This window comes from Scyliorhinus torazame, chromosome 8, assembly GCF_047496885.1.
Source record: "Scyliorhinus torazame isolate Kashiwa2021f chromosome 8, sScyTor2.1, whole genome shotgun sequence".
Classification (NCBI taxonomy): Eukaryota; Metazoa; Chordata; class Chondrichthyes; order Carcharhiniformes; family Scyliorhinidae; genus Scyliorhinus; species Scyliorhinus torazame.
In genome coordinates this window covers 51,555,665-51,579,535 of record NC_092714.1, presented here as the reverse complement: position 1 = coordinate 51,579,535, position 23,871 = coordinate 51,555,665, and positions in this window count along the sequence as shown.

The following is a 23,871-nucleotide window of genomic DNA, read 5'->3' as shown; positions in this document are numbered from 1 at the left end:
ACACGCGGAACTTTTGATCAGGGATGCATTCGTGGCAGGTATGACCTCCCCCGATATCCGCTGAAGGCTCCTAGAAATGGATACTCTTGGACTGACTGAGGCACGGGCCCTGGCGGGGTCCATGGACGTTGCGTATTAAAACGCGCTGGCTTTTGCTCCCGGACGCGCGGCGGCCCCCTGGGCTACGTGGCACCCATCTGCGGCAACCCCTCAGATCTTCCCCCTGACCCTGCAAACCTGCGCGGCGAGACAGCCCGCTACCGCCGCCGGACAACGCTGTTCCTTCTGCGGGCAGGCGAATCCTCCCTGCCCGCACTGTCCGGCATGCACCGCCACCTGCAAAGGGTGCGGCAAGAAGGGCCACTATGTCGGGGTCTGCCAGGCCTGCGCCGTGGCCGCGGTCTCCGGTGACTATCGGCAGCCCCCTTTTCAGGCCTCGGCCATCCAAAGCCCACCGCCACCCCCCTATCCTTAGGCCGCGTGCGATTTGCGGTCGCGGCCATTTTGCCCCCCGGCCACCACGATGGATGGGTGGGCGCCGCCATTTTGTCCCTCGCCGCCGCCATCTTCTTCGCCCCCGGACTCCATGTGCGACCCATGGCTGACGCCATCTTGGATGGGGCCTCAGGCCCCCAGCACAGCCGACTACATGCTGCCCGACCAGACCTCGAACTCTCAATTACTTCAGCTGGCCTCGGTGACTCTGGACCAGAGTCGGCCCCGGACGCTTGCGAAAGCTACAATGACGACCTCCATCAACGGCCACGTGACGTCGTGCTTGATTGACTCCGGGAGCACGGAGAGCTTTGTTCACCCCGACACGATAAGGCGCTGTTCTCTTGTCACCCATCCTGTAAACCAAAGGATCTCCCTGGCCTCCGGGTCACACACGGTGGAGATAAAGAACCTCACATGCCAAGGCCGGGAATTCCACAATTTCCGCCTGTACGTCCTGCCGCACCTCTGCGCAGCCACCCTCTTTGGGCTGGATTTCCAGTGCCATCTGCAAAGCCTGACCTTTAAATTTGGCGGCCCTATACCCCCCCCTTACTGTCTGCAGCCTCGCAACCTTTAAGGTCGACCCACCCTCCCTGTTTGCGAACCTCACCCCGGATTGCAAACCCGTCGTCACCAAGAGCAGACGGTACAGTGCCCAGGACCTGACCTTCATCAGGTCAGCGGTCCAAAGGCTGCTAAGGAAAGAGGTCATCGAAGCATGCAACAGCCCCTGGAGGACTCAAGTAGTGGTGGTAAAGTCCGGGGAGAAACACAGGATGGTCATTGACTATAGCCAGACCATCAACAGGTTTACGCAGCTGGACGCGTACCCTCTCCCCCGTAGAGCCGACCTGGTGAACAGGATCGCGCAATACAGGGTTTTCTCCACGGTGGATCTCCAGTCTGCCTACCACCAGCTACCCCTCCATAATGGTGACCGCCAGTACACTGCCTTCGAAGCAGATGGGCGGCTCTATCACTTTTTAAGGGTTCCCTTCGGTGTCACAAACGGGGTCTCGGTCTTCCAACGAGAGATGGACCGAATGGTTGACCGGTACGGCTTACGTGCAACGTTCCCGTATCTTGATAGCATCACCATCTGCGGCCATGACCAGCAGGACCACGACACCAATCTCCGAAAATTTCTCCAGACCGCAAATATCCTTAATCTGACTTACAATAAGGATAAATGCTTGTTTAGCACCGACCGTCTAGCCATTCTGGGCTACGTAGTGCGAAGTGGAGTCATAGACCCCGACCCTGAGCACATGCGCCCCCTCATGGAGTTCCCCCTCCCTCACTGCCCCAAGGCACTAAGCGCTGCCTCGGCTTCTTCAGCTATTACGCACAGTGGGTCCCCAATTACGCCGACAAGGCTCGACCCCTGATCCAGTCCACAGCCTTCCCCCTGTTGACGGAGGTCCGCCAAGCCTTCTGCCGCATCAAGGCAGACATTGCTAAAGCCACGATGCGCGCCATCGACGAGTCCCTCCCCTTCCAGGTCGAGAGCGATGACGTAGCTCTGGCGGCCACCCTCAACCAAGCGGGCAGGCCTGTGGCTTTCTTCTCCCGTACTCTCCATGCTTCCGAAATTCGCCACTCCTCGGTCGAAAAGGAGGCCCAGGCCATAGTAGAAGCTGTGCGACACTGGAGGCATTACCTGGCCGGCAGGAGATTCACTCTCCTCACAGACCAACAGTCGGTTGCCTTCATGTTCGATAATGCGCAGCGGGGCAAGATTAAGAACGACAAGATCTTGCGGTGGAGGATCGAACTCTCCACCTACAATTACGAGATCTTGTACCGTCCCGGGAAGCTGAACGAGCCTCCTGATGCCCTGTCCCGCAGCACTTGTGCCACCGCACAAGTGGACTGCCTCCGATCCCTCCACGAGGACCTCTGCCACCCGGGGGTCACTCGTCTCTGTCATTTTATCAAGACCCGCAACCTGCCCTACTCCATCGAGGAGGTCAGGTCCGTCACTAGGGACTGCCAAATCTGCGCGGAGTGCAAACCGCACTTCTACCGGCCAGAGAGAGCGCATCTGATAAAGGCTTCCCATCCCTTTGAACGCCTCAGCATGGATTTCAAAGGCCCCCTCCCCTCCACCGACCGCAACACGTACTTCCTGAACGTGATTGACGAGTACTCCCGGTTCCCATTCGCCATCCCCTGCCCAGACATGACCACAACCACCGTCATCAAGGCCCTCCAGGGTATCTTTACACTGTTCGGTTTCCCCGCATACATTCTGAGTGATAGGGGGTCCTCCTTCATGAGTGACGAACTGCGTCAATTCCTGCTCAGCATGGGCATCGCCTCGAGCAGGACGACCAGTTACAACCCCCGGGGAAACGGGCAGGTTGAGAGGGAGAACAGCACGGTCTGGAAGACCGTCCTGCTGGCCCTACGGTCCAGGAATTTCACAGTCTCCCGCTGGCAGGAAGTTCTCCCTGTCGCCCTTCATTCCATCCGGTCGGTGCTCTGTACTACCACAAATCAGACACCTCATGAACGTCTCCTTGTTTTCCCCAAGTTCCCAACATGGCTAGCGACACCCGACCCATCCTGCTTCGGAACCATGTGAGGGCGCACAAGTCGGACCCGTTGGCCGAGAAGGTCCACCTGCTGCACGCCAACCCCCATAACTGAGTGCTGAATTTGGTGCATTTGAGTGCTATAGTGAGAGTTTGGTGACTGAGGGAGTATAAGGCTTCATTTTTATCTAAAGTCTAGTCTTTCTTTTATTTAGTTAATTAACGTAAAAGTTGCTATTTGGTTTAGAAGAAGGTAAATTTTCAATCAGCTTTAAACAAAGTTTCTACTTGTAGGCACTTGCAGCTGGAGCTTGTTAATTAGTTAATTGGATTAGGCCAGTTTTCAGAGGCTAGATTCACAGTATAAAAGTGATCCCCTACAGTGCAGACTTTGTTTGTACTGAGTGCTGAATTTGGTGCATTTGAGTGCTATAGTGAGAGTTTGGTGACCGAGGGAGTTAGGTGAGGAGGGAGTAAGGTGCTCCTTTCATTTTGTTTCCTACATTTCCGCAAAGAGTGAGAAGAGAGCCAGGAGTTTACAGAGAGTGCAGCTGACTGGGAGCAGAGTCGGAGGGCGGAGATCCAGTTGGTCCACAGGGCAGCTATATTCTGTAAGGTAAGAGGGGATAGAGGCTCGGCCAGTTGCATGCTCCTCCTGTAGGATGTGGGTGGTGAGGGATACCACCGGTGTCCCCGCTGACTATACCTGCGGGAAGTGCACCCAACTCCAGCTCCTCAAAGACCTTGTTAGGGAACTGGAGCTGAAGCTGGATGAACTTCGGATCATCCGGGATGCAGAGGGGGTGATAGAGAAGAGTTACAGGGAGGTAACCACACCCAAGGTACAGGACAAGAATAGCTGGGTTACAGTCAGGGGAAAAAAAACAAACAGGCAGACAGTGCAGGGATCCCTCGTGGCCGTTCCCCTTCAAAACAAGTATACCATTTTGGATGCTGTTGGGGGGGGGGGGGGGGGGGGATGGCCTACCGGGGGGAGGCCCTAGCGGCCAGGTCTCTGGCACTGAGTCTGGCTCTGGGGCTCAGAAGGGAAGGGGGGAGAATATAAAATCAATACTTGTAGGAGATTCAATGGTTAGGGGAATAGATAGGAGATTCTGTGGTCGCGAGCGAGACTCCCGGAAGGTCTGTTGCCTCCCGGGTGCCAGGGCCAGGGATGTCTCGGATCGTGTCTTCAGGATCCTTAAGGGGGAGGGGGAGCAGCCAGAAGTCGTGGTGCACATTGGTACTAACGACGTAGGTAGGAAAAGGGGTGTGGAGGTAATAAATGAGTTTAGGGAGTTAGGCTGGAAGTTAAAAGCCAGGACAGACAGAGTTGTCATCTCTGGTTTGTTGCCGGTGCCACGTGATAGCGAGGCTAGGAATAAGGAGAGAGTGCAGCTGAACACGTGACTGCAGGAATGGTGTAGGAGGGAGGGCTTCAGGTATTTGGATAATTGGAGCGCATTCTGGGGAAGGTGGGACCTGTACAAGCAGGACGGGTTGCATCTGAACCAGAGGGGCACCAATATCCTGGGAGGGAGATTTTCTAGTACTCTTCGGGAGGGTTTAAACTAATTTGGCTGGGGAATGGGAACCGGATTTGCAGTCCAGCAACTAAGGTAGCCGATATTCAGGACGCCAAAGCGTGTAATGAGGCAGTGGGGAAGGGAACACTGACAAAGGAGAGTACTTGCAGGCACGGAGATGGGTTGAAATGTGTATACTTCAACGCAAGAAGTATCAGGAATAAGGTGGGTGAACTTAAGGCATGGATCGGTACTTGGGACTACGATGCGGTGGCCATCACGGAAACTTGAATAGAAGAGGGGCAGAAATGGTTGTTGGAGGTCCCTGGTTATAGATGCTTCAATAAGATTAGGGAGGGTGGTAAAAGAGGTGGGGGGGGGGGGGGGGGTGGCATTGTTAATTAGAGATAGTATAACAGCTGCAGAAAGGCAGTTCGAGGAGTATCAGCCTACTGAGGTAGTATGGGTTGAAGTCAGAAATAGGTAAGGAGCAGTCACCTTGTTAGGAGTTTTCTATAGGCCCCCCAATAGTAGCAGAGATGTGGAGGAACAGATTGGGAAACAGATTTTGGAAAGGTGCAGAAGTTACAGGGGAGTAGTCATGGGTGACTTTAACTTCCCAAACATTGAGTGGAAACTCTTTAGATCAAATAGTTTGGATGGGGTGGTGTTTGTGCAGTGTGTCCAGGAAGCTTTTCTAACACAGTATGTAGATTGTCCGACCAGAGGAGGGGCAATATTGGATTTAGTACTTGGTAATGAACCAGGGCAAATGATAGATTTGTTAGTGGGGGAGCATTTTGGAGATAGTGACCACAATTCTGTGACTTTCACTTTAGTAATGGAGAGGGATAGGTGTGTGCAACAGGGCAAGGTTTACAATTGGGGGAAGGGTAAATACGATGTTGTCAGACAAGAATTGAAGTGCATAAGTTGGGAACATAGGCTGTCAGGGAAGGACACAAGTGAAATGTGGAACTTGTTCAAGGAACAGGTACTACGTGTCCTTGACATGTATGTCCCTGTCAGGCAGGGAAGAGATGGTCGAGTGAAGGAACCATGGTTGACAAGAGAGGTTGAATGTCTTGTTAAGAGGAAAAAGGAGACTTATGTAAGGCTGAGGAAACGAGGTTCAGGCAGGGCGTTGGAGGGATACAAGACAGCCAGAAAGGAACTGAAGAAAGGGATTAAGAGAGCTAAGAGAGGGCATGAACAATCTTTGGTGGGTAGGATCAAGGAAAACCCCAAGGCCTTTTACACATATGTGAGAAATATGAGAATGACTAGAGCGAGGGTAGGTCCGATCAAGGACAGTAGCGGAAGATTGTGTATTGAGTCTGAAGAGATAGGAGAGGTCTTGAACGAGTACTTTTCTTCTGTATTTACAAATGAGATGGGGCCATATTGTTGGAGAGGACAGTGTGAAACAGACTGGTAAGCTCGAGGAAATACTTGTTAGGAAGGAAGATGTGTTGGGCATTTTGAAAAACTTGAGGATAGACAAGTCCCCCGGGCCTGACGGGATATATCCAAGGATTCTATGGGAAGCAAGAGATGAAATTGCAGAGCCGTTGGCAATGATCTTTTCGTCCTCACTGTCAACAGGGGTGGTACCAGGGGATTGGAGAGTGGTGAATGTCGTGCCCCTCTTCAAAAAAAGGACTAGGGATAACCCTGGGAATTACAGTCCAGTTAGTCTTACTTCGGTGGTAGGCAAAGTCATGGAAAGGGTACTGAAGGATAGGATTTCTGAGCATCTGGAAAGACACTGCTTGATTAGGGATAGTCAGCACAGATTTGTGAGGGGTAGGCCTTGCCTTACAAGTCTTATTGAATTCTTTGAGGAGGTGACCAAGCATGTGGATGAAGGTAAAGCAGTGGATGTAGTGTACATGGATTTTAGTAAGGCATTTGATAAGGTTCCCCATGGTAGGCTTCTGCAGAAAGTAAGGAGGCATGGGATAGTGGGAAATTTAGCCAGTTGGATAACAAACTGGCTAACCGATAGAAGTCAGAGAGTGGTGGTGGATGGCAAATATTCAGCCTGGATCCCAGTTACCAGTGGCGTACCGCAGGGATCAGTTCTGGGTCCTCTGCTGTTTGTGATTTTCATTAATGACTTGGATGAGGGAGTTGAAGGGTGGGTCAGTAAATTTGCAGACGATACGAAGATTGGTGGAGTTGTGGATAGTGAGGAGAGCTGTTGTCAGCTGCAAAGAGACACAGATAGGATGCAGAGCTGGGCTGAGAAGTGGCAGATGGAGTTTAACCCTGAAAAGTGTGAGGTTGTCCATTTTGGAAGGACAAATATGAATGCAGAATACAGGGTTAACGGTAGAGTTCTTGGCAATGTGAAGGAGCAGAGGGATCTTGGCGTCTATGTTCATACATCTTTGAAAGTTGCCACTCAAGTGGATAGAGCTGTGAAGAAGGCCTATGGTGTCCTAGCGTTCATTAACAGAGGGATTGAATTTAAGAGCCGTGAGGTGATGATGCAGCTGTACAAAACATTGGTAAGGCTACATTTGGAGTACTGTGTACAGTTCTGGTCGCCTCATTTTAGGAAGGATGTGGAAGCTTTGGAAAAGGTGCAAAGGAGATTTACCAGGATGTTGCCTGGAATGGAGAGTAGGTCTTACGAGGAAAGGTTGAGGGTGCTAGGCCTTTTCTCATTAGTACGGAGAAGGATGAGGGGCGACTTGATAGAGGTTTATAAGATGATCAGGGGAATAGATAGAGTAGACAGTCAGAGACTTTTTCCCCGGGTGGAACAAACCATTACAAGGGGACATCAATTTAAGGTGAATGGTGGAAGATATATGGGGGATGTCAGAGGTAGGTTCTTTACCCAAAGAGTAGTGGGGGCATGGAATGCACTGCCTGTGGAAGTAGTTGAGTCGGAAACATTAGGGAGCTTCAAGCAGCTATTGGATAGGTACATGGATTAAGGTAAAATGATAGTGTAGATTTATTTGTTTTTCAGGGCAGCACGGTAGCATTGTGGATAGCACAATTGCTTCACAGCTCCAGGGTCCCAGGTTCGATTCCGGCTTGGGTCACTGTCTGTGCGGAGTCTGCACATCCTCCCCGTGTCTGCGTGGGTTTCCTCCGGGTGCTCCGGTTTCCTCCCACAGTCCAAAGATGTGCAGGTTAGGTGGATTGGCCATGATAAATTGCCCTTAGTGTCCAAAATTGCCCTTAGTGTTGGGTGGAGGTGTTGACTTTGGGTAGGGTGCTCTTTCCAAGAGCCGGTACAGACTCAATGGGCCGAATGGCCTCCTTCTGCACTGTAAATTCAATGATAATCTATGATTAATCTAGGACAAAGGTTCGGCACAACATCGTGTGCCGAAGGGCCTGGTCTGTGCTGTATTTTTCTATTTTTCTATGTTCTACAACGCCTATGTGGCGTTCCCGGACGGCGGCCAAGACACGGTCTCCCTTCGGGACCTGGCGCCCGCAGGAGCCCCACGCGCCCCCGCACCAGTGCCCCCACCCGCACCCTCCCCGCAACACCTGACCGGAGAGTCAGTACTCCCGCCGGCCCTGCCTCGGCCCGAACCAGTACCGACTCCCCCTACAGGCGCCCCCCCCGTCCTGCCCACTTTTCGCCCCAACAGCGCCGCCTTGGGGTGACGAAGCTGCCTGGGAGGACGACACCACGTTTCCGGAATCGCAACCACCTCATCAGGATCACCACCGACGCTCCAGAAGGACGTCCAGGCCACCCGATCGACTGATTGCTGCACCATGAGCACTTTGCTATTACCCGTGACAGCATGGCACCTCAACACCTGGTCCTACCATGCGAACGGCGACATTAACGCTGGCCATCACCCCGCCGGGTTCTTTTATAACATGGGGTGAATGTGGTGATACCAGGTATTGCGGTACCTGAGAGGTGGATGACCATTGGCTAGACCCAGGAGTCTACCATTGGCTGATGTACATAGCTCCGCCCTGAGTGGCGGAGTATAAGAACCAATGCCGTCCCAGCAGCCTTCACTTTCTGTATCGAAGCTGCTGGGGAATAGTTCTAGCAGATTAAAGCCTATTAGTTATGACTCACCTTGTCTCGAGAGTAATTGATTGCGCATCAGCTGTTTCCTTGAGCGTGCCGTCACTGAGTTCGCGGCGCTCCCCGTCTGGAGTCATGTCCGGCTTACTTGAATCAGCTTTGGCTTGTCGATGCTCCCCGTCTGGAGTCTGGTCTGTTTCACCGGAGTCAGTTTTGGCTTATTGATGCTCCCCGTCTGGAGCCCTTTCTGGTTCACCTGAATCAGCTTTGGTTTCTTGACGCTCCCCATCCGGAGTCATTGCAGGTTCACTTGAATCTTCTGAGGTTTCTTGATGCTCCCCGTTCGGAGTCAAAACATTCAGGAATGCATTTGCTTGCGGAGAGGCTTGAGCGGATGAGGATTGAAATAAGGTCAGAGAATGCTGAAAAAAAAACTCAGCAGGTCTGGCAGCATCGATTAGGGGAAGGCAGTGGCGTAGTGATTGTGGTGTTGGGTGCTCTGGTGCACAGATGAGCCAACACAGTTGTATGTGGTACAACTCTATTTTATTGTCTATCATGATGTGTGTGTTTGAATATCATGACCGTGATATTGTCACTGGACTAGTAATCCAGACCAAGGGGAATGCTCTGGGTACCCTGGTTCAAATCCCACAACGGCAGATGGTGAAATTTGAATTCAATAAAAAGATCTGTAATTAAAAGTCTAATGATGACGAGTGTCGTAAAAACCCATCTGGTTCACTAATGCCATTTAGAGAAGGAAATCTGTCCTTACCTGACCTGGTCTACATGTGACTCCAGACCCACAGCAATGTGGTTGACTCTTAACTACCCTCTGAAATGGCCTAGCAGGCCATTCAAGGGGCATTTAGGGATGGTTAATAAATGCTGGATGGGCTAAATCGCTGGCTTTTAAAGCAGACCAAGGCAGGCCAGCAGCACGGTTCAATTCCTGTACCAGCCTCCCTGAACAGGCGCGGGAATGTGGCGACTAGGGGCTTTTCACAGTCACTTCATTTGAAGCCTACTTGTGATAATAAGTGATTTTCATTTCATTTCATGTCATGTTAAAGGATTTTTAAAAAGAAAACGGAGCTAACATTTCAGATTTCAGCATCGGCAGTATTTCGCTTGCTTTGGTACTTCCAAACTGATCCTGGACTCGCCCATGAACTGGCCAGGGCTGCTCCATTTCTCCTTTCCGTCCAACTGACAGCCAGGTCACTAGCTGTGCCTGGTGCCAAAGAGCAGGGAATGTGCTCAAGCGAGTTCACTCAGATGACTTTGCATTTCATCTGCGGTCTGCACATTATTTACCTCTGAGCAGGGAATCAGCCCCTACAGAACTGAAAGTGCTCTAACCATAGGCTGTCAGAAGGAACAGCTTCACTTTAACTGGAAACATCCAGTGAATGTTCTCCTGGCATCGGAACAACATTTTGGCTGGAAATTCTGGGGATTTTTTTTATTTAGTGTCCAAACCAATGTGCACCGAATTTCTGAAGCTCCACGCAGTGGAACAAATGTTACTTCAGATGTTGTTCAATATCAGCCATTTCGGTGACAGAACAGTGACTGATTTGACACCGCTCCAGGTTTTCCTTGGCAAATTATCCACTTTGTGCAATACAAGAACAGGCACAAGTAACCACCACTCTTGTGCCAATCGGGCCAAGTATTAGCAAGTAGCAACATCCCACCCCAAGTGCTTTATTTAAATATCACCTTCTCAAAGGTTTTTTTTTAGAGGATTTATTTCAATAACTGAGAAAAGAATAAGGAGAAAAAGAAATGGATTAGAAACGCAATTGTAAAAATCTAAAGGGAACAAATAATTGGACGGTAAAGTTAGAACCACAGAAACACTGACATACACATTAGATTTTTTATGAGCAACACCATGGGACTCTGAACTCACATATGTTAAGATTGAGGTAAGCTTTTCCTGTCCATCAGTCGCTCAGATTTTCCATCTGCTTTCCTGGTCCAGCTCCATGAATTCTGTACTCATTCCTGTTCGAATTGAAGATTGATGGAGGGGTCTGATGTGGGGGGTAGGGAGGGTGAGGGGCAACAGCAGGTAACGTGACTCTCCGAATCCTTACATACTGTGGTAGTCTGGGTAGAGGTATTACGGTACCTGGTAATGCTGGAACACCATTGGTAGATATTGTATGTTTCCTATTGGTCAAGCTGTATGGTAGCTCCGCCCTGCAAGGCGGGGTACAAGAGCCCGTGCCGCCCCAGCAGCCTTCTTTCTGTACCTGAGCTGCTGGGGGAAACATCTAGCTTATTAAAGCCTTCAGTTGGACTACAACCTCGCTTTAGTAGTCATTGATTGTGGATCAATTTAATAAGCTAGAATTAAAAGGATGGCGCTCCGAATCAAGCCGGAGTGTCTGCAACTCAGCCCCCACGCGGCAAACTCAGCGGCAACCTTCAAGCACTGGCTGGCGTGTTTCAACGGATATCTCGGAACGGCCGAAAAGACACCCACGGGAGAACAGAAATTGCAAGTCCTGCACTCGAGAGTGAGCCCAGAAATTTACACACTCGTCGAGGACGCGGACGACTTCAATGCAGCAATTGAGCTGCTAAAAGGACATTATATTCGCCCGGTAAACCAGGTCTACGCCCGACATCTGCTAGCGACGAGGCGACAAATCCCTGGGGAATCGCTGGAAGAATTCTACCGTGCACTCCTGGTGTTGGGGAGAAACTGCAGCTGCCCGCAAGTTTCGGTACGCAACCACACAGAACTTTTGATCCGGGACGCTTTCGTTGCAGGTATGCTGTCCTTCCAAATCTGCCAGCGATTGCTGGAGAAAGACACCCGAGGCCTCAAGGCGGCACGGGCCCTTGCCGGCTCCCTGGATGTGGCCTCCCGAAACCCCCGCGCTTACATTCCCGACCGCGCGGAGCCCCCTGGGCAACGTGGAACCCCCCGCGGCCGACCCCGAGACATTGCCCATCCCCCCACAAGCTTGTGCTGCAAGACAGCCTGGCAATCCTGGGGGGCCCCGCTGCTATTTTTGCGGGCAGGCCAAGCACCCCAGCAGCGCTGACCGGCCCGCGCATCCACCTGCAAGGGATGTGGTAAAAAGGGCCACTTTGTGGCGGTATGCCAGGCCCGGGCGGTCGCTGCGGTCTCCGGTGGCGAATGAGGACCGCTACCGCAATCCTCTCTGTTTTGTTATGTTTCCTTTGTAACATAACCGGCTTCCTTGTGTTGCATTTGTCAAGGAAGGTCGAGGCGTGTAAATAACTTCAACTCATTTATTTACACTATGTTCACTTTTATAACTTGAGTTCGACACTACTGCTAATCCTATTGTAGCTACCTAAACTGACTAACCAGCTGCTGTCTTCCACGTGGTGGGTGTGATAATGAATCAACCCTGTGCCTCTCCTCACTGACTGTCTCCACTGGCCAAAGGGCTGATCATGTGTGTGGTGTCCTTTTATGTATGGGTTGGTGTAATGCCCCCCTGTGGTCGTGTCACCTCCTTGTGTATCGTGAATGTCCATTGGTCACCTCCTATCTAACTTATCTATTGGTTGAGTGTGTGTGTAATGTTTCTGGTGCTCCCTCTAGTGTCTGTCTAGCTTACGTGTATTTACAGTGATGCACATCACCACACTCTCCACGTGCGGCCAGCGGGCGTCGTCATCTTCCTCCTCCAGGGCCACGTGCGGCCTCCGGGTGCCGCCATCTTGTCCCCTCGGGCGCCATGGGTGATGGATGGGCGCCGCCATTTTGTGCACCCCCAGCCATGTGCGATCAATGGGCGCCGCCATCTTGGATGGACTCCCAGGACTCCAGCTCGGCTGACCACACACCGCCCGAAGAGAATATTCAACTGCTGCCACGATTAGCCTCGGTGACCCTGGATCAGTCCCGGCCTCGAACACTCTCAACTGCTACAACAAGGGTACTAATCAATGGGCACGAGACGTCCTGCTTAATCGACTCTGGGAGCACAGAAAGCTTCATACACCCCGACACGGTAAGACGCTGTTCTCTCCCCGTCCACCCCATTAATCAAAAAATCTCCCTGGCCTCCGGTTCCCACTCAGTAGAGATAAAGGGGTTTTGTGTAGCAAACCTCACGGTCCAGGGAAGGGAGTTTAAAAATTACCGGCTCTATGTCCTTCCCCACCTCTGCGCGGCCACACTCCTAGGGTTAGACTTCCAGTGCAACCTCCAAAGTCTAACTTTCAAATTCGGCGGCCCTGTACCCCCCTCGCTGTCTGCGGCCTCGCGACCCTCAAGGTCGATCAGCCTTCCCTGTTTGCGAACCTCACCTCGGATTGCAAACCCGTCGCCACCAGGAGCAGATGCTACAGTGCCCAGGATTGGATATTTATTAGGTCAGATGTCCAAAGGCTACTGAGGGAAGGGGTCATTGAAGCTAGCAACAGTCCCTGGAGAGCTCAAGTAGTGGTGGTAAAGACCGGGGAGAAGCACAGAATGGTCATCGACTACAGTCAGACCATCAACAGGTTTACGCAGCTGGATGCGTACCCTCTCCCCCGCATATCCGACCTGGTAAACAGGATCACGCATTACAAGGTCGTCTCCACGGTGGATCTTAAGTCCGCCTACCACCAGATCCCCATCCGCACTAGTGACCGCAAGTACACTGCCTTCAAGGCAGATGGGCGGCTCTACCACTTCTTAAGGGTTCCCTTCGGTGTCACTAACGGGGTCTCGGTCTTCCAGCGCGAGATGGACCGAATGGTTGACCTGTACGGTTTACGGGCAACATTCCCATATCTCAATAATGCCACCACCTGCGGCCACGACCAGCAGGACCACGACACCAACCTCCGAAAATTCCTCCAGACCGCAAAGATCCTTACGTATAGCAAGGATAAATGCGTGTTTAGCACCGACTGCCTAGCCATCCTCGGCTACGTAGTGCGAAATGGAGATATAGGCCCCGACCCTGAACGCATGCGCCCCGTTATGGAGTTCCCCCTCCCTCACTGCTCCAAGGCCCCGAAGCGCTGCCTAGGGTTTTTCTCTTACTATGCCCAGTGGGTCCCCAACTATGCGGACAAGGCCCGTCCCCTGATCCAATCCACAGTTTTTCCCCTGTCGATAGAGGCCCACCAGGCCTTCAGCCGCATCAAAGCAGACATTGCAAAGGCCACGATGCACGCCATCGACGAGTCCGTCCCCTTGCAGGTCGAGAGCGACGCGTCTGACGTAGCTCTGGCGGCCACCCCCAACCAAGCAGGCAGACCCGTGGCCTTCTTCTCACGTACCCTCCATGCTTCCGAAATCCGCCTCTCCTCAGTCGAAAAGGAGGCCCAGGCCATAGTAGAAGCTGTGTGACATTGGAGGCATTACCTGGCCGGCAGAAGATTCACTCTCCTCACTGACCAACGGTCGGTCGCCTTCATGTTCGATAATGCACAGCGGGGCAAGATAAAAAATGATAAGATCTTGAGGTGGAGGATCGAACTCTCCACCTACAACTACGAGACCTTGTATCGTCCCGGGAAGCTAAATGAGCCTCCTGATGCCCTGTCCCGCGGCACATGTGCCAATGCACAAGTGGACCGCCTCCGAGCCCTCCATGAGGACCTCTGCCACCCGAGGGTCACTCACGTCTTCCATTTTATCAAGACCCGCAACCTGCCCTACTCCATCGAGGAGGCCAGGACAGCCACCAGGAATTGCCAAATCTGCGCGGAGTGCAAACCGCACTTCTACAGGCCAGAGAAACCGCACCTGATAAAGACTTCCCGTCCCTTTGAACGCCTCAGTATGGACTTCAAAGGCCCCCTCCCTCCACCGACCGCAACATGTACTTCCTGAATGTGATTGACGAGTACTCCCGGTTCTCATTCGCCCTCCCCTGCCCCGACATGACCGCAACCACCGTCATCAAGGCTCTCCATAGCATCTTTACGCTGTTCGGGTTCCTCGCTTACATATATAGTGATAGGGGGTCCTCCTTTATGAGCGACGAACCACGTCAATTCCTGCTCAGCAAGGGCATTGCCTCGAGCAGGACGACCAGTTACAACCCCCGGGGTAACGGACAAGTAGAGAGGGAGAACGGAACGGTCTGGAAGACCGTCCTACTGGCCCTACGGTCCAGGAATCTCCCAGTCTCCCGCTGGCAGGAAGTCCTCCCGGATGCCCTCGACTCCATCCGCTCACTGCTTTGTACCACGACCAACCAAACACCTCATGAACATCTCCTTGTCTTCTCCAGTCAAATTGATCGTGCCTCAATTTATTAGTATCTGAAGTGTGGCCTCCAACAAAGACACTCCCGCCAACGCTGCCCAGCCCGCGCTGCCCTTTGTAAGGCCTGCGGGAAGAAGGGCCACTACGCAGCGGTGTGCCAGGCCAGCTCAGCGGCAGCGGTCGCCCCACCTGCCCCGGTCACGGACAATGGGCGCCGCTATCCTCCCCTCCTCCCCAGGCCATGTGCGAGCATTGGGCGCCGCCATCTTCTCCCCCGCACAACACGTGCGTTTCATGCAGACAAGGCCTACCTGGGCCTTTTGGGTGACTAAGCGTGGACTTCAAAGGGCCCCTCCCGTCCACCAACCGCAACACCTACTTCCTCACTGTCATCGACGAATTCTCCCGCTTCCCATTCGCTGTCCCCTGCCCCGATATGACCTCGGCCTCCGTAATCAAGGCACTGCACAGCATCTTCACCCTGTTTGGTTTCCCCGCTGATATTCACAGCGACCGGGGTACATCGTTCATGAGCGATAAGCTGCATCAGTATCTGCTCAACAAGGACATCGCCTCGAGCAGAACGATCAGCTATAACCCGCGAGGAAATGGGCAGGTGGAGAGGGAGAACGCAAGTTCTTCCAGCTCTACGGCCTAGAGGTCTCCCAATCGCCCGCTGGCAGGAGGCCCTACCCGATGCCCTGCACTCCATTAGGTTGCTCCTCTGTACGGCCATGACCAAGACCCCTCACAACCGTTTGTTTGTCTTCCCCAGGAAGTCTACCTCTGGGGTCACACTTCCACGTTGGCTGATGACTCCGGGACCAGTTCTACTCCGGAGGCACATGAGGAGCCATAAGACAGACCCACTGGTCGAGAGGGTCCAACTATTACACGCAAACCCTCAATACGCCTACGTCGAGCACCTCGACAGCAGGCAGGACACCGTTTCACTGCGGGACCTGGCACCCGCTGGCTCGCCCACCGATGCCCCCTTCCACCGACGCTCCCCTCCCCATACCAGCGGTCGACTCCGACAGCGCCCCCCCCATAGCGCACCCCTCTCCCCAGCTGGCGCCGGCACCAATCACCCTAGTCACCCCGGATACCCCCCTGCTCCAACGTGGGCAACGTCAGACAACCGTGCTCCCGGATATGCCACCACCGAGGACGACCGCATCCGCCGCACCACCGCCGGAGCTGAGAAGGTCGACACGGACAATCAGACCACCCAAAAGACTGAACTTGTAATTCCACTTCACCCCCGACGGACTATGTGTTTTTTTAAAACCGGGGATGAATGTGGTGAATGATATCTGTATACATATGTACCCTTAATGCGTAGGCCCCTTTAAGACCGGGTTTGGAACCCTGGGGGACTCCGCCCCCAGGAAGCTGTACACAAGGTTACATTCAGTAGGCAGCGTGCAGTGAGCACACCTCTCGGCAGCTGTCTGGTTTGTTGGTTATTAAAGCCTTTGAATTATCGAACTCCTCTCCTGAGTCGTAATTGAGGGTATCTCACAAACTCTCCCTCTCTCCAGTTTCCAAACTCTCCCCCTCTTTCTCACTCCAGTTTCCAAACTCTCCCGCTCTCTCTCTCTCTCCAGTTTCCAAAATCTCCCCCTCTCTCTCGCTCCAGTTTCCAAACTCTCCCCCTCTCTCTCTTTCTCTCGTTTCAAACTCTCTCCCTCTCTCTCTCTCTCTCCAGTTTCCAAAATCTCCCCCTCTCTCTCGCTCCAGTTTCCAAACTCTCCCCCTCTCTCTCTTTCTCTCGTTTCAAACTCTCTCCCTCTCTCTCTCTCCAGTTTCCAAAATCTCCCCCTCTCTCTCGCTCCAGTTTCCAAACTCTCCCCCTCTCTCTCTCTCTCTCGTTTCCAAACTCTCCACCTCTCTCTCTCACTCCAGTTTCCAAACTCTCCCCCTCTCTCTCTCTTTCTCTCGTTTCAAACTCTCTCCCTCTCTCACTCGTTTCCAAACTCTCCCCTCTCTCCCTCTCTCTCTCTCTCTCGTTTCCAAACTCTTCCCCCCTCTCTCTTTCTCTCGTTTCAAACTCTCTCCCTCTCTCACTCGTTTCCAAACTCTCCCTCTCTCTCACTCCAGTTTCCAAACTCTTCCCCCCCTCTCTCTCATTTTCAAACTCTCTTCCTCTCTCTCTCTCTCTCTCTCTCGTTTCCAAACTCTCCCCCTCTCTCTCTCATTTTCAAACTCTCCCCCCTCTCTCTCATTTCCAAACTCTCCCTCTCTCACTCGTTTCCAAACTCTCCCTCTCTCTCTCTCGTTTCCAAACTCTCCCTCTCTCTCTCTCGTTTCCAAACTCTCCCCCTCTCTCTCTTGTTTCAAACTCTCTCCCTCTCGCACTCCAGTTTCCAAACTCTCCCCCTCTCTCTCTCTCCAGTTTCCAAACTCTCTCCCTCTCTCTCGTTTCCAAACTCTCTCCCTCTCTCTCTCTCTCTCGTTTCCAAACTCTCCCCCTCTCTCTCTCCAATTTCCAAACTCTCTCCCTCGATCCCAAACTCTCGCCCTCTCTCTCTCTCGTTTTCAAACTCTCCCTCTCTCTCTCTCCAGTTTCCAAACTCTCCCCCTCTCTCTCTCATTTTCAAACTCTCCCCTCTCTCTCTCGTTTTCAAACTCTCCCCCCCTCTCTCGTTTTCAATCTCTCCCTCTCTCTCTCTCCAGTTTCCAAACTCTCCCCCTCTCTCTCTCATTTTCAAACTCTCCCCTCTCTCTCGTTTCCAAACTCCTCCCCCCCCCTGCTCTCTCTCGTTTCCAAACTTTCCCCCTCTCTCTCCAGTTTCCAAACTCTCCCTCTCTCTCTCCCTCCAGTTTCCAAACTCTCCCCCTCTCTCCCTGATGCACCGTCAATTACCACGAGACGAGAATGGTGGAACAATCGAGGCTTTATTGAACAAGATGTTGTGTCTCCTGTAGCTGAAACCAGAATGGCTGCAGCACAGGAGTGCACACACTTTTATACACCGCCTACTGGGCGGAGCCAGCAGGCAGGGATTTACCATTGTACCTCTAATTTACTGGCAGTGCCATAATACATATAATATACTACTAGTGGTGTTCATCACATTCTCTCCCTGTTAAAAAAAAGAGTCCGGCGGGGGTGGTGGAAACATGACAAATTAAGTCTTTCGGGGGCCTTGACCCTCCTCCGCGATCGCCTCAGTCCTGATGGTGATGTGGGCGCCGGCTTGGTCACCTGCGACTCCGGGAGCGTGTTGTCCTCGTCTTCGTCACCCCTGAGTGGACCCAGTGGGAAGACGGATCCTGCTGGGGTGGGGGCTGCGGTGAGGTTCGCTGGCGGGAGGATGAGTGGCGCAGGGGTGAATGCGCCACTCACCCTCGGGGGGGGGGGGGGTCAGGGGTCGTGGGTAGGGACCCAGCGGGTGCCAGGTCCCGGAGGGAGACTGTGTCTTGGCACCCATCGCGGTGTGCCACATAGGCGTACTGCGAGTTTGCGTGTAGGAGGTGGACATTTTCGACCAAGGGGTCCGATTTATGGCACCGCACATGCTTCCGGAGGAGGACGGGTCCAGGAACTGTCAGCCATGTTGGGAGCGAGACCCCGAAGGTGGACGTCCTGGGGAAGGCAAACACACATTTGTGAGGGGTCCCATCAGTCGCGGTGCTGAGGAGCGATCGGATGGAGTGGAGCGCGTCGGGGAGGACCTCCTGCCAGCGGGAGACCACAGGGCCAGCAGGACGGCCTTCCAGACCGTCCCGTTCTCCCTCTCCACCTGCCCGTTTCCCTGGGGGTTGTAGCTGGCCATCCTGCTCGAGGCGATGCCCTTGTTGAGCAGGAACTGACGCAGCTCATCGCTCATGGAAGAGGATCCCCGGTCGCTGTGGATGTAGGTGGGGAACCTGAACAGAGTGAAGATGCTGTGCAGAGCATGATTACCGTGGCAGAAGTCATATCGGGGCATGGGATGGCAAAAGGGAACTGGGACAACTCGTCAACCACGTTCAGGAAGTACGCGTTGCGGTCGGTGGAGGGGAGGGGCCCTTTGAAGTCCACGCTGAGGTGTTCAAAGGGGCGGGAGGCCTTCTCCAGGTGCGCTCTATCTGGCCGGTAGAAGTGCGGCTTGCACTCTTAGCAGACCTGGCAGTCTCTGGTGACGGTCCTGACCTCCTCAATGGAGTAGGGCAGGTTGCATGCCCTGACGAAATGGAAGAACCGGGTGACCCCCTGGGTGGCAGAGGTCATAGCGGAGAACCCGGAGTAGGTCCACTTGTGCGCTGGCACATGTACCGCGGGACAGGGCATCGGGGGCTCATTGAGCTTCCCCGGGCGATACAAGATCTCATAATTATAGGTGGAGAGCTCAATCCTCCACCTCAAGATCTTGTCATTTTTGATCTTGCCCCGCTGTGTATTATTAATCATAAAGGCAACCGACCATTGGTCAGTGAGGAGAGTGAACCTCCTGCTGGCCAGGTAATGCGTCCAATGTCGCACAGCTTCCGCAATGGCTTGGGCCTCCTTTTCGACAGAGGAGTGCTGAATTTCAGAGGCATGGAGGGTGCGGGAAAAGAAGGCCACGGGTCTGCCTGCCTGGTTGAGGGTGGCAGCCAGAGCTACGTCCGATGCATCGCTCTCCACCTGAAAGGGGAGGGACTCGTCGACCGCGTGCATCGTGGCCTTGACGATGTCCACCTTGATGCGGTTGAAGGCCTGGCGAGCCTCAGCCGCCAGGGGAAAGACTGTGGACTAAATGAGTGGGCGGGCCTTGTCCGCATAATTAGGGACCCACTGGGCATAATAGGAGAAAAACCCCAGGCATCGTTTCAGGGCCTTGGGGCAGTGGGGGAGTGGGAGTTCCATGAGGGGGCACATGCGGTCGGGGTCAGGCCCTAGGACTCCATTTTCCATTACTTAGCCAAGGATGGCTAAGCGGTTGGTGCGGAACACGCATTTCTCCTTATTGTATGTGAGGTTGAGGAGTTTGGCGGTGTGGAGGAATTTTTGGAGGTGATGGACATCAATTCAGTCGAGACACTGAGTAGTGGTGAACCGATGCTTTAATGGACTAAAAGTGTGCCAACCTGTAGCTCCTCCCGCACTGCAAGACACTTGGGCCCCCCAGAGCAGGCTGGCTGCCGCGCGGCGCAGGCCTGCGGGGAGCTGGAGTCGGCAGCTGGTGGGGCCCACGATGCCCACGAGGGTGCCACGTGGTCGGTGACATAGGACTGAACGTTACGGGAGGCCACTTCTAATGAATTAGCAAGTTGCCTAGTCCCCGCAAAATCGAGCGTACCCCCTTCCAGTAGCCGCTGGCGGATGTACGCAGACTTCATGCCCGTGACGTAAGCGTCTCTAATTAAAAGTTTGGGGTGCTGGACTGCCGAAACTGCCTGGCAGTCACAGTTCCTACCTAGGATATGCAGGGCACGCAAGAAATCATCCAAAGTCTCCCCGGGGAGTTGCTGTCTCGTGGCCAGGAGGTGCCTGGCGTACACTTGATTCACCAGTCGAACGTAATGTCCCTTCATGAGCGTCATCGCTTCGGAGTAGGTGGGCGCATCCCGGATGAGGGGAAAAATGTCAGGGCTCACCCCTGAATAGAGGACCTTGAGCTTCTGCGAGTCCGAAGATTCTTCAGCGGCTGCTCTGAGGTAGCCTTCAAAGCAGGCTAGCCAGTGGTCAAGGTGGACGTAGCATTGGCTGCGTGAGGGCTCAGCTCCAGGCGATCAGGCTTGATGTGGAGATCCATTGTTTAAAAGCCTTGTTCAATAAATTGATGCACCGTCAATTACCACAGGAGGAGAATGGTGGAACAATCGAGGCTTTATGAACAAGATGTTGTGCCTCCTGTAGCTGGAACCAGAATGGCTGCACCATCGGAGAGCACACACTTTCATACGCTGCCTACTGGGCGGAGCTAGCAGGCAGGGATTTACCGTAGTACTTGTAATACCAGGGCGTGCCATAATACATACAATATACCGCTAGTGGTGTTCAGCACACTCCCTCCAGTTTCCAAACTCTCCCCCTTTCTCTCTCCAGTTTCCAAACTCTCCCCCTCTCTCTCTTTCATTTCCAAACTCTCCCCCTCTCTCTCTCTCTCTCTCGTTTCCTAACACTCCCTCTCTCTCTCTCTCTCATTTCCAAACTCTCCCCCTCTCTCCAGTTTCCAAACTCTCCCTCTCTCTCTCGTTTCCAAACTCTCCCTCTCTCTCCCTCCAGTTTCCAAACTCTCCCCCCTCTCTCTCTCGTTTCCTAACTCTCCCTCTCTCTCTCGCTCGTTTCCAAACTCTCCCTCTCTCTCCCTCCAGTTTCCAAACTCCCCCCTCTCTCTCTCTCGTTTCCAAACTCTCCCTCTCTCTCTCTCTCTCTCGTTTCCAAACTCTCCCCCTCTCTCTCGTTTCCAAACTCTTCCCCCCTCTCTCTCTCGTTTCCTAACACTCCCTCTCCATCTCTCTCGTTTCCAAACTCTCCCTCTCTCTCTCTCTCGTTCCCAAACTCTCCCTCTCTCTCTCTCTCGTTTCCAAACTCTCCCCCTCTCTCACTCTCTCGTTTCCAAACTCTCCCTCTCTCTCCATCCAGTTTCCAAACTCTCCCTCTCTCTCCATCCAGTTTCCAAACTCTCCCCCCTCTCTCTCGTTTCCTGGGGCAGCACGGCAGCATTGTGGATAGCACAATTGCTTCACAGCTCCAGGGTCCCCGGTTCAATTCCCGGCTTGGGTCACTGTCTGTGCGGAGTCTGCACATTCTCCCCGTGTGTGCGTGGGTTTCCTCCGGGTGCTCCGGTTTCCTCCCACAGTCCAAAGATGTGCAGGGTAGGTGGATTAGCCATGCTAAATTGCCCTTAGTGTTGGGTGGAGCTACTGTGTTATGGGGATAGGGTGGAGGTGTGGACTTGGGTAGGGTGCTCTTTCCAAGAGCCGGTGCAGACTCGATGGGCCGAATGGCCTCCTTCTGCACTGTAATTTCTATGATTCTAACACTCCCTCTCCATCTCTCTTGTTTCCAAACTCTCCCGCTCTCTCTCTCTCGTTTCCAAACTCTCCTCCTCTCTCTCTCGTTTCCTAACACTCCCTCTCTCTCTCATTTCCAAACTCTCCCTCTCTCTCTCTCGTTTCCAAATTCTCCCCCTCTCTCTCTCTCTCGTTTCCAAACTCTCCCTCTCTCTCTCTCTCGTTTCCAAACTCTCCCTCTCTCTTCCTCCAGTTTCCAAACTCTCCCCCTCCCTCTCTCTCCCTCCAGTTTCGAAACTCTCCCCCTCCCTCGCTCATTTGTAAATTCTCCCCCTCTCTCGTTTCCAAACTCTCCCCCTCCCTCGCTCATTTGTAAATTCTCCCCCTCTCTCGTTTCCAAACTCTCCCTCTCTCTCTCTCTCTCCAGTTTCCAAACTCTTCCCCCTCTCTCTCCAGTTTCCAAAACCTCCCCTCTCCTTCCAGTCTCCACACTCCCCATTTCACCCCTCTTCTCCCCCTCCCCCCAAACTCTTCGCCTTTCTCCAGGCTCAACCCCTCCTTCCAGCCTCTCCCCCTCCCTCCAGCCGCTCACCCAACACAAACTCTCTCCGCCCTCCAAACTCTCCCCTTCGCTCCAAACTATCCCCTCAACACTCCCCTACCTCCAGTCTCCAGGCATTGGGGCCTCTCGTACTCTCCCCAGGCCTTCCAAGCTCTCACCCTCCCTCCCTGCGACATCCCCAGTATTCATCGCCACAGTCCTGCTCCCCGTGCTGATTTCAAATCTGTATAGAACTTCCCGTTAAAGTCTGGTTTCCAGCCTGAAAACGGAGGTAAAAAGCAAAAAAATGCTGGAAACACGCAACAGGTCTGTGCAGACTTTGATGGGCAGAAGGGCCTCTTCTGCACAGTGTGATTCTGATGTCTGGCAGCATCTGTGGAGAGAGAAAACAGAGTTAACATTTCAAATCCGTATGCCTCTTCTTCAGGGTTAAAGAGGGGGAGGAATGTGATGGATTAGGAGCAAAGTAGAAGGTCGGTGATTGGTGGAACCGGGAGAGATTGCAACAAAGATGTATGGGTCATGAGACAAAGGAAGTGTCAAGGGCAGACAAAGGTGCTAGTAGATGCATGTGAGCAGAGATCTTCAGTTGGTGGGAGGGGGGGGGGGCGGGGTGAGTGGAGAAGGGAGGGGAGAGGAGGAGTTGTAAAGGGGGGATAAAGGAGGAGGAAAGGGGAGAGAGTGAGGGGAGGGAAGTGGAGGAGGGAGAAAGAGGGACTAGGGGAATGGGGAATAATGGAGATGGGTATCAGCGAAGTAAATGGAGGGGGATTGGAGAGGATGGAAAGAGAGAGGAGGGACAGGGATAGAGAAGAAAGAGAGTTGGTGAGGGAAGAAGATATCCTTTGCAATCTGGGGGTTATCTGAAGCTTGCCATATCATTCAAGGGTACACTGTCTCTGCGGAGTCTAATTACTCATGTTAGACAGTGAAACCTTTAATGAGCTTTGTGTGATATTACTAATGTGGCAAGGCCTTCAATAACCAATAACCTCCCCCTCCAAGGAGGATGAAGAACCCAGAGAGGATGTAGTGTTACACCCTTCCACAGCACCCAGCACCATCACAGACACTGGAACCTCGGCAGGGAACATTGCATCAGGACGATTAGTGCACGGTCTAGTGAGGATACCACAAAGCTGCACGTGTGGCTGCCAGAGAATGTGGTGGAGCAGGCGTTGGGCCATGGGAAGAGTGTCTGGGATGATCAGGAGACTGATACGGAGTCAGAAAATAACCCTCTGCAGTCGTCCATGAGGCAGCAGATGCTGAATGTCCAGCGTCAGGTCCGTGGCGGCTGTGCCAGAGGAGTTGCACACTCTGGCTGAGACTGTGGAGGTGTCAATCCAGGCCATGTGCACTGCGATCACCCACTTTTCGGAGAACCAAGCTTCCTCCATTGACAGACTGGCAATTGTCCTGGGGTGGCAAATGGAGTGCATTGCAGATGTACCCGTGGGTACGCACTGCCCCCCACCCCCCTCTTCTGCAAACTCACCGGTACCACATGTAACTAAATATCCACATTGGTCACAAATGAGTTGTTTATTTAACAATGTTATTTGCTGTTTGATAATTAACACATATCTCAC